This window comes from Equus przewalskii, chromosome 8 (assembly GCF_037783145.1).
Source record: "Equus przewalskii isolate Varuska chromosome 8, EquPr2, whole genome shotgun sequence".
NCBI lineage: Eukaryota > Metazoa > Chordata > Mammalia > Perissodactyla > Equidae > Equus > Equus przewalskii.
In genome coordinates, this window is record NC_091838.1 from 83,251,180 (window position 1) to 83,263,212 (window position 12,033).

The 12,033-nt window shown below is 60.2% G+C and overlaps 1 long non-coding RNA gene across 1 annotated transcript; it reads right to left on the minus strand.

Moving 5' to 3' along the window:
- Nucleotides 1–8,917: 8,917 nt before the first annotated feature.
- On the minus strand, nucleotides 8,918–10,569 carry LOC139085355 (uncharacterized). The gene is made up of 3 exons (XR_011543636.1): nucleotides 10,335–10,569; nucleotides 9,797–9,887; nucleotides 8,918–9,630 (listed from the first exon to the last, which is right to left on the minus strand). It is a non-coding gene; the product is annotated as an uncharacterized lncRNA (long non-coding RNA).
- Between the last annotated feature and the right edge of the window lie 1,464 nt (nucleotides 10,570–12,033).

The following is a 12,033-nucleotide window of genomic DNA, read 5'->3' on the forward strand; positions in this document are numbered from 1 at the left end:
CACATGTCCTCCAGTTTACTTTCTGACCCCCCACTGGGCTCACCTGATCTCCTCCTCCAGGGCCCTGGCGACCCCTCCCCCAGGTGGTCTTTCCCAAGCTCCCCCGCCCACCCTGCCCCCTCCCTGGAGCAGCCTCGATCCTTTGCCTACGTCTCTCCAGGCTTCTGGAACCTGGGCTGCAGGTCAGGACCTGGCTCCTTTCCCCGTCACCGCCAGGAATCTGGGCTTCCACACCACTGGGGGACCGATGCTTACCTCCCTTCTGTGCTCCCCCGCCCCCGACAGCCTGAGCCTTAAAATGCCACAACTGCACTAACGTCAATGGTGACACGTGCTCCGGACCAACAGACTGCCTGGACAATTCCCCAGTCTGCATTTCACATGTAGTAAATCCCTCACCACCCTCCTCCTGCCGGGCAAGGTCCTCCTAGAAGCCGAGAAGGCGAAGTGGGGCCTGAGATGCTAGGCAAGGTTGGGGGTGCAGGGTGGGGATGGGGATACAGGGAGAGGGGGTGGGGTTACTTGCCCTCCTGGGAAGGTGGCAAGCCTGGCTCTACGAGGAAAGCCTGAAGTCAGAAAGAATCACTGGGGCTGACTCCCCAGGGGTCCAAATGTGGCTCCATAGCAGGAGCCAGAGCGGGCTGCATGGATGCTCCTTGACCTCGGGTCCAGTCGGGGCTCTGAAGCCCAGCCCCGCCCTCTGGGCACTGTTGGACACGTGCCAAGGAGGGGAGGAGGCCCATGGGCTCTCAGGACTTAGCTCCAGGGTGGGTCCACTTCAGGGTCAGGAGGAAGGTCTGGGTGCCGCCAGCGGACCCCACAGCCTCTGGATGTTTCTTCCATGTGACAGGCATCAAAAGCCAAGGCAGGGAGTACACCGTGGCAGCAAAGGGGTGCGTGGGCCCCTGCGATGAGCTCGTACCCTTCCAGGCCCAGACTTCCGTCCAGGAGGTGCCCATGCACCTCCACCCTGACTGCTGCAGCACCGCCCTGAGTGATGGGGCCAGGGGCCTGGTCACCCCGCTGAGGGTCTTTCTGTGACCCAGAGATGTGAGAGATGGGTGAGGCAGCACAACTCAGGGCCCGGACCCCCAAGCACCTGTCTCCGTCCGGTTGTGCGTGGGCGACACGAACTAAAGACGGAGCACAAGTAGGCCAAGACCCGGGCATGGCTGTCAGTCTCCTGGGAGCCCTCTGATCAGAGGCCCTCATCTACTCAAACTAAGTCTGCAAGGCTGACCAGGCACCCCACGCCAACGCCCCGACACAAAGGAGCCTGCTGGTGGTCTGCCCTGAGCCCTCGGGGTCTTGCTGTGTCTGGGTGCCCTCCCTGGGTCTTCCGTCATCAGTGCCAGCCCTGCCTTCTCCTTGGAGGAGCTGCTTGCCCCGTTGCGCAGAGGAGACATTCTCTTCCCCTGGACCCTGGCCAGGCAGTGGTGGAGTGGAGAACTTCGGGCCTCGCTTACACGCCAGAGCCCTGGGGCGCCAGGCTGTGCCCTGCCCTCGCCGTGCAGTCTCTCGTCCCTGTCCAGCTCCCTCACCCCCTCACCCCATCCCCAGGAGTGCCTCTGGAATAAATGTCATGCAGGTGAGCCCTCATCTCAGGGTCTGCTTTGAGAGAACCAGAACTGAAACCCAGCCACATGCTCCGCTGTGGCCCGTGGCCCGTGACCCCGTGGCCTGCAGGCTGTGGAGAGTGGGAGCGCATGTGCTCACTCTTGTGGGATTCCAACCTCTGTTTGGGGAACAACTCCTCTCGCCTTGTAGAACCATTAAACAAAACGGCAAAGCGTACAATTATTGTGGAACTGGGGTGGCCAGACAGGAAGTGCTCGGAGTGTCAGAGGAGGCATGGGTCAGGTGGCCCTCTGGGGAGAAAGCCAGGGCAGCCACAGGCCAGGGGGCAAGGATTTGGGCAGGCCAGAGCACTAGGCGGCCTGGTAGCCTCCTCCTCCTTCTTAGGCAATGGGGACAAAGCCCCCAGCAGCTTCTGCTGCAGCTTCTCAGGGACCAGAGGAAGGACCCTGGGCAGGGCTGGCCTCTCCCAGGCGCGATGCTTCCCTGGACTCCATCAACCAGAACTCAAACTTGTGGTTGGGGGTTCTTAGCTCTTCAGAAAGGGTTTAATGAGCTCATTCCCCAACACTTACTGAAGCCTTTTGACCATAAGGAACTGGAGGTACGTGCCCCCCATGCCGAGCCACGTCAGCATCCACGGGCTCCCCCGTGATGGGTGTCTTTTTGATTCACAACCCGGCTGCAAAGCCAAGGGTGGCTGTGGAAGGTGGGAGGGTGTTCTGCATGGACCCCGGGCACCGACCCTGAGTCAGGCTGCCCCCTACACTGCTGGGAGAAGCGGGGCCCTTCCAAAGACCCTGCTAAAGGTCAAAGGAGAAGTAACTGGGGGCAGGTCGTTCACCACCTTGTCTCGTTTGGACCTGAAACCATCCCCAAGAACCAGGCGCCATTGTCATTCTGCTTTTTGTGGAAAAGGAACTTACAAGGTCTGTGTACTCGGCAGCTCGGGCTGCCGTGGCAAGCCCCACGGCCTGGGCGCTTCAACACAGAAGCCAACTGTCTCCCAGTCCTGGAGGCTGGAAGTCTGAGACCCAGGTGTCAGTAGGGCTGGTTCCTCCTGAGTCCTCTCTCCCTGGTTTGTAGACGGCTGTCTCCTCCCTGTGTCCTCACATGGTCGTCCCTCTGTGCGTGTCTGTGTCCTAACCTCTTCTTATAAGGACACCAGTCAGACTGGATCAGGGCCACCCTAGAGGCCTCATTCTACCTTAATCACCTCTGCAAAGGCCCCATCTCCAAATCAGTTATATGCTGAAGTCCTGGGGGTTAGGATCACCATATGGATTTTGGAGGACACAACTCAGCCCATCACAGCCTAGCAGCAAAGGAGGAGCAGGGTAGACCTGTGACTGTGGCATGCACTGGTCATGTCACACGCTGCATGGAAATCTGGAACAGCTGACTAAAGGCAGGGCAGGAGCACCAGCTCAGAGGAGATACTGGGAAAGTATGTGTCCCAGTGCTGTCTTGGTGCTCTACCCTGGAAGGTCCAGGAACCAAGGGGCAGAAACAGCAGGGCCTCACTCACCACCACTCCCAATGATCCATGCGGTGCTTTGTGCTCTGTACCCACACCTCCAGGATCTGAGGTGTTGGAGGTCACGGTCCCCAAGGGGGGCATGCTGTCACCAGGATACAGAATGTTGGTCCCATTGAGCTCCAAGCTGAGGCCCTGTGGATCCCGTGTCGGGACAAGGAAGGAGGCCGCTTGTGCACAATGGGGACAGGAGGAACACATGTGCAACCCTGTGATGTGTGTGGGCCTTTGTGAGTAAAGAACTTCACCTTACCCAAAGGGGCTCTGGTCTCTGCCCTCAGCTCTGGGAGGTCGACGCCAAGCCCTTGGACTTGTGTCCAGTGTCCCTGTTTTCCTGGGACCTTGGGCCACACAATATCAGCTCAACTTCCTGGGGGGCTGGAGACTGAGGTCAGCTGTGTGGGCAGCCAATGAGGTCTACGTGACAGAGGCCCCGATAAAGACCCTGGACACAGGCTGGGGGCTTCCCTGGTTGGCCACACTCCGTGCATGCTGTCACATCGCTGCCAGGGGAGCTAAGGCTGCCCAGGAGTCCATGGGGAGAGGACAACTGGGAGCTCCGTGTCCGGGCACTCCTGGGCCCCGTCCTGTGCACCTCTTCCATGGCTGAGGCCAGTCTGCTTCCTTTCCCTGAAATTAACCATAAGTATGACAGCTCTCATGAGCTCTGGGAGCCCTTCTAGAGAATTATTAAACCTGAGGGTGGTCTTAGGGACCCAGACTCTGCAGCTGGTGTCAGAAGTGAGGGGGTTGTGGGGTCTGCTTCCTAACTTCACAGCTAACAGAGTTCGTACCACCTGCCTCTTACAGTGGACGTGAGGAGTCTGTAAGATGAAGGATGTGAGGAACAAATGAAAACGAACAGCAGTGAAAGTAGGGAGCCTGCCACTCCCATTTCAAAATGCTGACCCACTGCGGGCCTCAAGCTCCCGTTGTGGTCCATTCCTGCAGGACCTTGCCATCAGAGACCCTAAATTGATACTTGTCAAATGCTATCAGGCTGACAACTCTTCATAGTGAAATCTGAAAGATAAAGAGTCCAAGAAATTACTCCGAGTAGGTGAGATGCAGGCACTAGAACCCTCCGAATCTGTAAGAATCTTTAACCATTCAGCCCAAGTCCCATGTGGCAAGCAGGACGCACAGTGGGTGGTCCAACCTCCCAGGCATGGCCTTCCTCCCCAGCCATGGACAATGAGGCTCCAAGAGGCTAACTTCCCCAGCAATGCTCCAAAGTCTGCCTATCTAGACCCCCTACACAATAACACCGCATCCTAAGGTAATTTGCCCGGGGAAAGAGTGGGGCCAGCAGAGGGGGGCAGGAGAAAGTGTCAGGTCTAAAGTCTTGCCTGATTTGGAGAGCTGAGCTGAGTTCAGCATAGGACAGCGAGATTCAACAGCCTCTCCTACCGTCTTACACTCCATCCATCTCTAACTGGCTAGCAACCCTGGTGGTGGAAGGAAAGAATTAAGAAGTGACAAGACACACACACTTGTCTGTCCCAGCCTGACAAAGACCCCAGTGCAAAGCAGGAAGGATGTGTGTGGCTGACCCCTGGCCCCTGGTTCACCCATTAGCTCAAGCTGGCGTGACAATCACCAGCCTGCACAAAGGGACGGCCAGGCAGCTATGTCAGACTCCAGGCAGTGTGAGATACAAGGGGCACCTCTGTCTGCTCCTTGAACGCTGGCTGCAGCCACAGACAGGTGGGCTCTGGGAGTCCACAGGGAATGAGAGCAGATCCATCACACCCTTGGCAGCAGACACGCCAGCTGCGGGGAGCACACACATCATGCATAACACCTCGACCCCGAGTCCTCACCTGCAGAGAACCGTGAGCCCGTGGACCTCGGGGTCCTGCTCGCTCATGGGTGGGGCCATGGCAGGAAGATGGGAGGGTATAGGAGGGCCCTCCCTAGAGACCCTGGGGCGGCATCCTCCTGGCCACCTCTTCAAGACGGGGAGCAGGACTCCCTGGCCCTTCCTCCCACCCAGGGCCCAGATGCTGGGACAGGGTGGGGCAGACCAGGCTCGCGGCTCCCTCGAGAGCAGAGAAGAAAGAGCACTCACTACCTGGGAGTCCTCCCCTCGACCAGGCAGCGCGTCCACTTCCACCAGCCACACGAGGCGGTGGCCCCTGCTCCATTCTCTGATTGCCACAAGGGCAGTTAGCCCAGCTCTGGGCTCTCTGAGTCCCACAGGATGTCCCCTTGTCCCGCCCCCTGCCTCTTTCCACCACGCTGGGTGGACGGAGAGGACCAGTAAGCCAGGAGCCCATGCCGGGAGCTAGAACTGTGGGGCACGAGGCACCCTCACATCTGGTCACGCTCGGGGTCCTGGGCTGAGGGCAGCCTGCAGCCTGGTGGGGTGGGGAGCTCGGGCAGGAGGGGCCTGGCAGCAGGGTGTGTCCTGTCTGGCTGTTCCCCTTGCACATCCTCACAATGGCCTCACACACTCCCCACCAATGCCCACAATACCCACTGGGTCATCCCAGCACACTCCCTGACCTGGCTACTAGGGACACAGGCTTTAGGGACCCCACAGCCTGGGGAGAAACTCACAAGGGCCATTCCAGGCCCAGGGCAGAGGGCAGGGTTGGCAGGCATTGGTCACGGCAGTGGTGTCCCTCTGGGCACTGTGTCAGATGGTGATTGTGTGGAAGGGGGGCTGGGACCGCCCCGGGAAGCGCTGTTCAACGTGCACCCATCCCTGTAGAAACCGCCTGAGCGTCCCTGCAGGCGGGACTGCCCCGTGCCTGCTCATGACCCGACTCAGCTCTCACGGCCAGGCCTTCACCGGCTGGCCAGCCCGTCGGCCTGTGTCTAGCACTGTGCAGTGGACACACTATTCCAACTGCCTGGCTGCACACACACTGATGGGGGCTGCCGGACACCGGGCACCTTGAATCTACCCGTCTCCTCACCTGGTGACGGGTCCTGACAACCAGAGATGCCGCACATCCCCCCACCCCAACACGTCCTGTCCGCCCCCCCCCCCAGTGCCGCCCCCCACCAGGCACTCAGGCAGAAGAGGCATCCTGTCTCAGCCACAGGTGCAGTTCCCAGGACCATCGTGGCCTGAAAGGGATGGTTCAGTCTCAAGGAGCCGTGTGTACTCCAGGCCGCGGGAGGCTGCTGAGGCAGCAGCCACCAAGCCCCCTTTCCCCACAGTGGGGCGTCCTCACCTCCTGGGCTGGAGGCATGGCTGAGGAAGAGCTCTGGCTTTGTTGAGAACAAGGCCCTGGTATGCGCTTAGGGTCAGAGGGCACCCACAGCCTAGTGTAGGGCTGCGGGAGAGGTTGTGAGAGGTGGGAGCGGGGAAGACCCGGAGGAGAGCGGACGTCACGGAGCCCCACCCTGTGGGAAGGCGGAGGATGTCTCATAAACGGAGTCTGTGGTGGGAAGCCCCCGTTTCTTCACGGAAGTGTCAGCGCAGGCTCCCTGCTCACGTGCCTGTCTGCGGGGTCCCCTTGGGGAGGTGCCGCTTCAGGGGCTTCAGATCAGGGGGAGAGCCAGCTACACCCCAGTGAGGAGTTGATTAAAAACTGCTTTTTATAAAACAGATACACGGTTCAGGGGAACAAGAAACTGACCAAGGCTGTGAATCTGGGCCTGGAGGGGCGAGGCCAGCAGAGGGGCCTAGGACACATTTATTACCTCCCAGAGCCACCTAACTGTGACAGCCCCGGGAGACCAGCAGAATACAGTACCCTGGACAGCATCAAGGATCCCCAGCAGATACTTCCCCAAGTCTCATTGCGCCCAGTCTCTCCTGGCATCTCTCCAGCGGGAGGTGGGGCTCGGAAAGGAGAAGCATCAGGCCTGAGGTCACACAGCATGTCGGTGGCTCCATGGGACCTGGCTCCAAACTCCTAATTCTGCAACTCTTGAGCATTCCTGAGGCTGGTCCCACTGCCAGCTGCTGAGATGGGCACCCAGATGCTGGCGATGGCACTGGCGCAGAGATCTATATTACAACAGGAGGCCGTGGGGCAGGTCAGACTCTCCTGGAAGCCAGGGCAGATGTAAGCACATAATTCACGACTATCGCTTCCTCCTGCCTGGGGGAAAACACAGGGCAGAGGGCTATTTACTGAGACCTGGGAAATCCACTCCTTGTCCCTCTGAGCAAGCCCAGGTCTCCCAACAGCCTGTCCTGGCCCTTCCACATTATTCTCCCACCTTATAGGAATGCACACAAGAGCTAAGTGGGGTCAGGGCTCAGAGTGTGAGCAGGGTCAGGGCTCAGTGTAACTAGGATCAGAGTTTGCCTCCTCTCCCCCACTTTCTGTCTTCCTTTCTGGGCAGCCTTTACCCTCCGTTCAATAATTATAACAAATGTCCAATTTGAGTGTTTCCTGTGCCACACAGAGTGTTGCGTGTCCCACATGGACCCTCGCATTCCCTCCTCCTAGGGACCTCAGGATGGATTCGACAGGCCGGTTCCCATTTTGGAAGAAGCAGACTGAGGACCAGGCAGTTACAGCAGTTCCCTGATGCATCACTGGAAAGGGGGTGCTTCTCAGACTCCTCTGATCTCTCCAGCCACTCCCTGCCCTCCTGCTAGAGGACAGAGTGCCAGGCCTGTGTGCTCCACAGGGGCGCCTCGGCCACCTGCCCACCAGGAGGGAGGCACTCTCTCTTCCAGGTGGTCTGGGAGTAGCAGGTGTTCTTTTTGCAAGACGTGGGCTGAAAGCAACTCCCTGTGGCAGAGGTGCGCTCCTAACACCCCAGCACCTGGGTTAGGGAGACCCAGCTGGTCAGAGGCCAAGGCTGTTCCTGCCTGACCTGCCACACCACAGCCACCCTGGAGTGGGCCTGGTGTGGGGCTGACAGCACCTCCCCGGCTAGCTCTTTGGGAAGCACCAGCTTGCCAGGCACCCCTCCCTCTGCCGGCACAGGGAGCCCACACGCAGACTCAGCAAGGAAGCTGCTCAGATGCAGGGCCTGTGGCTGCTTTCTGTTGAGGGCCCCAGAAGCCCTGAAGGCGGGAACTCTGAGCATCCAGAGGTCCAGGTAACAGAGGATCCTGGCCCCTTGGCCCCCTCGCAGCATCTCTGGGGAAGTCCACCAGCCCAATGGAGAGCAACTCTGCAGAAGCAACAGCAGGCTCAGTGGCATCGCTGAGTGAGTTCGGGAGACACAGAGGGGTACATGTAGGTTGGGGCTGGAAGCAGAACTGGGGAACCCAGGCGTCGGTACTGTTCCCAGCTCTGGCTGCCTTTTCCATGGGACCTCCGACAAGTCCTGACGACTCTGTGCCCTGGCTTCCCCCACTGGACAGCAGAGGGCCCCTCCAAGCTGGGTCAGCTCGCAGCTCTCTGAACAGCAACCAGGGTCCTCAGGGACCATGAGGACCCAGAGCAAGGATGCCCATTGGTTCATCTGGCCAGGCCAGCAGGAGCAGAGGCTGCAGTCAGAGCAGGATATGGTCCTTATTGCCCGGGCAGGGCAGGCAGGCAGGTGGTGTCCACGTCCAGAGCGCAGGGGTCGGACCTAGACCAGTCAGCTCGTCTTTGTTGGACCCTCTCCAGCTGTGACTCGGGTGGGGCAGTTGTGGCCCTCATTTACTCCTGGCTCTTCTTCCAAACGTGTGTCACCACCCGAGTTGCGATCAGAGCACTAACTTCCCCAGGGATTTCCACCCTGCTCTCCAAGTGCCCGTGGTTGCCCAAGCCCCTGGCCCTAGCACTCCAGGACCTCCCCTCTCCGGCACCTGCACACACCCCCTCTTTCACCCCTCCCTCCACCCAGCAGCCATCCACGACAAGGTGCAGAGAAGTGGGACCCAGGCTCGTCATCTGTCAACTGTGATCGCGACTTCTCGGGAGAACAGATGGGTCTCTCCAGCTCCGGCTCTCTCTAGACATCTGTATCATTTCACAGCATCGCTGGAGGTTTGCTGGGTGACATTTCAGTGCGGCTGGGGAGTGTGTTCAGGTTTTACTTTATGATCTCCTCTAAGGCTTGTTTTTAAGTGAAGTCTTATCTCTTCAGCCCCACAGTCAGCCACGTGGACGTGGGGCCAGGTGGGCAGCCATGGGACACCAGGTGGCCCAGGTGCAGCCTGCTTGGCTGACCCTCCTCTCCACGGCCACCCCTCTGGCTGTCCTGCCCTCCCTGTAAGTTCAGTGACACCAGAGCTGCTGCCCTGCTGGCTGTCCCTAGAGGCGTGACACTTAAGAACCAGAACCTCAACAGGAGGAGAAGGAGCAGCCCAAATTCAGAGTCCGCGGCCATTCCGCCTGGGGTCCAGTGGGAGGAGAGAGCACGAGGTGCTGTCAGAGCGATGGGTCTCAGGGCGCCCCGGCCCCGGCCCGGCCCTGCGAAGAGCCCAAGGGTCCAGGCCGGGCCCCAGAGGCTGCGGCACCAGCCCCTTCCCTGGGCGCCCAGGGACTCACCAAGGTTGACGAACACCTCGTTGGAGACACAGACCCGGTCCGTGGAGTGGCACACGGCGGGCTCGCACGACGCTGGGCTGGAGACTTTGAAGCACTGGTAGCAGCTCAGGTTCAGACCTGTGGGGCAGCCACGGGCCTGGGTGGAGCGGGCTGCGCACCTGACCCGGGCGCGAGGCGCGCCTCTGAAGGCGCGTGTAAGAAATGCGGCGCAAAGAGCCCCAGCGCCCCACCGGAGCGCCCTGCAGCCCACTAGAGGCGCGGTCTCGCCCAGCTCGCCCCTTACCTGGCTTTGCTGAACCTCCACCAAACTCCGCAGACACCAGCAAAGCCCAGAGGCCTAGAACCAGCCCCTCCATGATGCCAGACAGCTCAGCCTGAGGGGGTGGGGTGGAGCAGAGAAGGAGGCTTCACCCCAGCACATCCCGGACTCCCTGAGCCACAGCTCCCCTCCCCTCGGTGGTCCCGCCTCCCTGGACCCTCCTCATTCCATGCCCTTCAGATCCTGGTTCTCTCGGGACCCTCCTCCCAGCCCCTCCCCTCCGCCAGGCTGCAGGGAGCTGGGCCCTTTGAGAAGAGTCAGCCCGGGACGGGAGGGTGTAGGGGCCTCCCAGCCCCGCCTCAGCAGCTCCTGCTCTGGGCAGGGTCCCCTGGGCTCCCTGAGGACGGCAACCTCAGCCTCTAGCCACCTCCTACCGGAGCAGAAGCCGGGCAGGGACTGCATCTCCCCTGCCAGTCCACCCCCTGGGCAGCCTCAGCCCAGGTCAGCTCTGAAGGCCCTTCTAGCCCTGTGACAGACTGTGTGCAGCAGGGCTCCCCCCTACCGTTGGCGCCCTGGGGACTTGGGATCAGGTTGCGTCCCTGCCTCAGGGGCACTCGGATGGCTGAAACAGAGACGTTCCTTCCCTGAGGGGTAGCAGGAAGTGGTCTGATGCTGGAGGTGGAGAGGGCCAGAGGGCTTCAAGGGGGAGGAGGGATCATTGGAGCTGGAGAGCAGGTGACGTGTGGACAATGAGGTGAAGCAAAGGCAGCCCAGTGGGTGAACGTCCTGAGCCAGGCGGCAGCAGGAACCCAGGAAAGTACCGCTCAAGGGCCAAGTGGGGGGAGGAGGAGGGGGGGAGACGAAGCGGGAAGAGGAGGAAGGAGGAGGAGGAGGAGAGGGAAGAGAGGAGGAAGGCGGGGCGGAGGAACAGGGGATCAGGTCACCACACCGACTGTTGAATCTTTGCATTCTTTCTCCAGGGCTTGGAGTGACTTTGAAACCAGCAAGCAGTTAGCCATTGATGATTAAGTAGCTAGGAACTAAAGGTTTTTTTCCTTTTTGCAATTACTGAGTTTTTGCAATTACAGCTTTTAGCTGTTTGACCTGCCCATTGTTAACTGGCCGCTTAGGCAATACGCTGACTCCCACTAGGCTCCTGTGGATGACAGCTCCCTGGAGCCTGGGTCACCGTGGTAATGGGCGTGTGAGCTGTTCTTCAGCAATTAGAACCCCTTTGTCCACTTCAGGCCGGTTGAGACCACCAACCCCATCAACTGGGCCCGCGCAGATGTCCAACAGGCGACATTTTGACATCAAGAGACTAAAAACTCCACCTCAGGTTCCGCTAATGCCACTATTTTGTGGGCATGGGTCCTGTGAAGAGGCGTGGAGTCTGACTGTGCTTGCACAGATCGACAATTCCCTCCCCTCTCCTCACCTCCAATCACCTCTCCACATTTCAGACCACCTTGCCCCCCATCCCATAAATGTCCCTGAGTCCCCATTTTCGAGGAAGCGAATCTGAGGCTCACGCTCTCGCTTCCTCACATGGTTGCTTGTGAGTAAACTCTCTCTCTGCTGCAATCTCCTCCTCTGGGTGTTTGGCTTTGCAGCTGGGTGGCAGGCAAAAATGAACCTGGCGCGGTAACAACTTTCCCGCTCCCCTGTGTGATGGGCTGTGGGAGGCCAAGGAGGAGGGAGAAGAGCCTGAGCGTCGGTGGGCACCTCTACCCAGGCGGCCTCTTGGCCCTGAGGGACTACGGGCGTGCTCGTCCCACAGGCCACGGCTCTGTCCACCTCAGGGCACCGGGCTGTGCTGGCTCCAGGACCTGGGAAGGTCTGGGCCCCTGCAGAGCGGCTGGAGCCTGAGAGCCTGGGCTGCACAGGGCCTCACCCTTGTCTGCATGCTGCTCTTCTCCTCAGCTCCGCCCGGGGTCGCATGCAGCTCCTCTCGTCCACTCCACCCAGAACCACACGCGGCTCCTTTCCTTCTGCCCGGGGCTGCCGCCCACTGCAAGGTTGGGTTCCGTTTTGGAGACTGACGTCCTCAGCTCCTGCCAGGCTGCCTCCAACGGGGCGTCTTTCTCCTGTGGCTGAGTCCCTTGGGACCGTTGACTGTCCCTGTGATGGGCCCACGGGGTCTACCAGGGGGTTTAGATGTGCTTGGGCCCCATGGAGTTTCATTTCCCGAATCTCCCCCGCCTCGTAGGGCCGCAGGCAGAGTGTGGGGGCCCTTCCCCTCACAGCGCAGACCCGGACCC